The following is a 3802-nucleotide window of genomic DNA, read 5'->3' as shown; positions in this document are numbered from 1 at the left end:
TATTATTATTATTATTATTATTATTAGTATTATTATTGCTTCTATTATTATTGTTGTTGTTTATAATTGTTGTTTATAATTTTTACAATTAACCTCCCTGTGGTTCGACCCCGGTCTTGCCGGGTTATTTATTACTTCGACACTCCTGCACTTGGGAGAAGACATCAATCTTTTAGTCGTGTCATCACCCACTCAACATTTAATCATCAAATCAATATTTCCCAATTTTGACCTATAAAAGGAGGCATTTATCATGCATTTAGACATCTTGGTTTTCATATCAAGATAATGTTGTTCTTTCTCTTTATTGCAATGCTTAAGTTTTACTTATATTAATCTCTTATTTATGCTTCTTATTTCCTTTCCTTTACTTAGTTAACTTTTATCTATTTATGTTCTTATCTTATTTATTTATGTTTCTCTCTTTTATTATGTTTAATTTAGTTTATTATGTCAAGGTGAAAAGGTTACACTAATGGTGTAAGAATAAGTATAGTGTAAACTCAATATGAATTTTAATGTTTGATGCTAACATGTTTTGTATTTGTTATCTTGTTCATTTTTAATACTTTGCTTGTTAAATGGTTAGTTTAGATTTATGTTGTATAACACTTGATACAACAAATACTTGGCACTTTCATAGCCCAACTGTATGATATAACCGACATTTATGCTATGAAAGGAACTTAATTTGTTGTTAACATAAGTTATAATCATGAATACCTGATAATATTTACAAGTATTGGCATTCTTCGAATAAGATAACTAATGTAATCATGTTAACAACTTATAATTTGATTGGAACCTCCTTTGTGTGTGGTTTCTAATTGAGTAATAAAAGGAGTTTATACTATACTTGTTTGAAATACCATTAGTGAATCCTCTAACTTTGACATTTGTTTTTATCATTGTTTAATCCTTACATTGATCTTCCATCTTAAAGTTTTCATCTTCTTTATTATTATTGTTGTTGTTGTATTATTGTTGTTATAATTTATACAATTAACCTCTCTGTGGTTCGATCCCGGTCTTGCTAGGTTATTTATTACTTCAACACTCCTGCATTTGGGAGAAGAAATTAATTTTTTGATCGTGTCAGATATGCATGTGTTACAGTTTTTATTTTTTATGTATTGATTGGTAGGGCCTCTGTATAGTGAAGGCTTTATATGTGTGTATGTATGTGTGTATTCACCTTATTTTACACACATATAATTATGAGAAAAGATGAAATTGCATTAAAAATTACAACGTGTCACACCTCTTTTCTCTTTACTGCAACAAACTTTTCTCTTTTTCCTCTCTTTCTTGTGGGTCTCTCAACAAAGTTTATGTCATCACCACTCATCAAATGTTATGGTTTATAATTAGGAGTTTATATATATAATAACCCAAAATCATCGACTTTCTTTAAAAAAGAAAAATAGCAACTCAAAACAATGCATTTTATATCTATTTAACCTAATTTACAAACCTTATATATATATATATATATATATATATGCATTGTTTTGAGTTGCTATTTTTCTTTTTTAAAGAAAGTCAATAATTTTGGGTTATTGTTGAATGTGGATTAGGGTTACGGTTTTGTTATCCGTAAGGTGTCAATGAGATGACATATATACCCTAGTCAACAATACACTAAATTTGTGTCTTGTTAGATTTTAGGAGTTTGGCGAGGTTTAATGTCTCGAAATGACCCTGGAGAAAGATAAAATCTCTTATTATGAACGAGAATATGTAGTTAGAGAAGCAGGTCCTTCCACAAGCAATCCATGCTTATTTATGAGTTGAGGCAATTTTGGTGTTGAGCCATGCATTGGCGTTACAAGCCTGTTTTGAGTTGGGATGGTGTAAGCTCATCTATGATTTGGGGTGATTTTTAGATGTTAGATTATATGCTTTAATGTTTTAAAAAGAATTATGAATTCAGTTTAAATTTAATTGTTAGATTATATGCTTTAATGTTTTAAGAAGAATTATGAATTCAGTTTAAATTTAATAAATGTTATATGAATTCTCATTGTGTTTAATTATGAATTGTAAATTGTTAAATTTGATAAATTGTGAATTGTGTTGATTTTTTAATTATGTTAGAGAGATGAATTATAAATTGTGATTATTGTTGAGTTAATTTTTTTTTATGGTTGAGAGTTAAGAAAATGAAAAAAACTGTCATAACCATGAAAAAACTGTCATAACAGATGAGGTTTGCAACTCATCCATTTATGTTATTTTTTAAAATGTTTTATGCATTTTGATATTTTATCAATATTCTTTAACTCTACTAATTTCCAAAAAACTTCAACTAGCCATTATGTAATAGACTCACATAGACAATTACACAAACTTTTTTATTTTCTTTTCTTAATAAATAAATAAATAAATAATAATAAATAGAACAAACAAAAAGAAATATAAAAGGCATGATTATTAATTTTTACCATATAGTTATTACTTTCAATTGTATTATGTTTATAGTACATATTAAATTCAGTCTTATCTCACCTCGAAACTCCACCACCTAAATTCACTCTTATATCTTTAAGAAATTATGTTGGTGTACAATGTCATCACCATATTTTCACCTCAATAAAAATAAAAATAGAGCTTGAAATAAAAATTTTAAGGATAAAAAATATATAGAGTCTGTATAATAGCTAAAATCTAGTTTTAGAAAAGGACCATTAATTTATTTCCACCTTATAAAAAGAAAAATCTAAAGAGAAAAAAATAAAAAGGAAAATTTAGAATAAAAAAATTGAAGATGAAGATATTCCTTAACTTTAATAGCAAGCCTAGATATTAGAACTCTAACAATATAAATAAGTTGCTACTTCAATTTAAAAGAGAGAAGTTAAAAAATAAAAAAAGCCCTCCAACACAAAAACTCTCTCTGTACACTTTAAACTTCCAACAATACTTGCCACTTTCTTTTTCTCTCTTCCACCAAACCTAAATGCATCAGCCATTTGCATCGTCCACCACTTTTCTATTTATCATCATTTGAACAACTTTAATCTGACCTTTAATGAGTTTCCACACAAGTGAGTAGCCTTTCAGATATTTAGTGTTCTTTTAAGTAAAACTATTGTACTCTACTTTCATATAATTTAAACTATAATTACAATTTATCCTCAGCTTCTAATTATTGTTATTAGACTGCTATTGTAATTTGATTTGAGATGATTGGTATAAAATTGAAAGTTTTTACATCAATTCTTGTTAATTTCAAGTTGATATGATATCTAATCATGATTTGAAAAAGTGAATTTGATAAGATTTTATTTAGACATGAATTAGAGTAAAACAGCATGAACTTTGATATTAAAAGTTGGTTTCTAGTTAATATACTTTAGATTTAGGCTTTCTAATTTTTTTTAAGAGTAAATATTAACATAATATAAAATTTAAATTGGATTAATTTTCTAACATGAATTTTATTTTTAATTTTATTTTTGTAAATAATTGATTTTTAGGATAGGTTTGTACCTATGCACATGATTTAAGAAAATAACCATAATTGTTTCTTTCTTTTATGTATATATATTTATTTGTTTATCTTTTTTAATTTTGTGGACTCAATTTCATAATTGATTATAATTTGAAGGATTTTAATTTAAAGAGAATTGTAAATACGGAAATAAATTGAATATGGATCTAAATTTCTTACATGTATATTTTTAGAAATCAATAAACACAAATTTAAAAATATATTAAAGATCATGATTAGCAAGAATAAATTGGATAATATTATCGTAAAATAGACAACCTTTTGTAATGACACTTTTAGGGTATAACC

Source organism: Populus euphratica, unplaced genomic scaffold (genome assembly GCF_000495115.2).
Source record: "Populus euphratica unplaced genomic scaffold, PopEup_1.0 scaffold330.1, whole genome shotgun sequence".
Lineage (NCBI taxonomy): Eukaryota > Viridiplantae > Streptophyta > Magnoliopsida > Malpighiales > Salicaceae > Populus > Populus euphratica.
Note: the sequence above shows the minus strand (reverse complement) of the source record.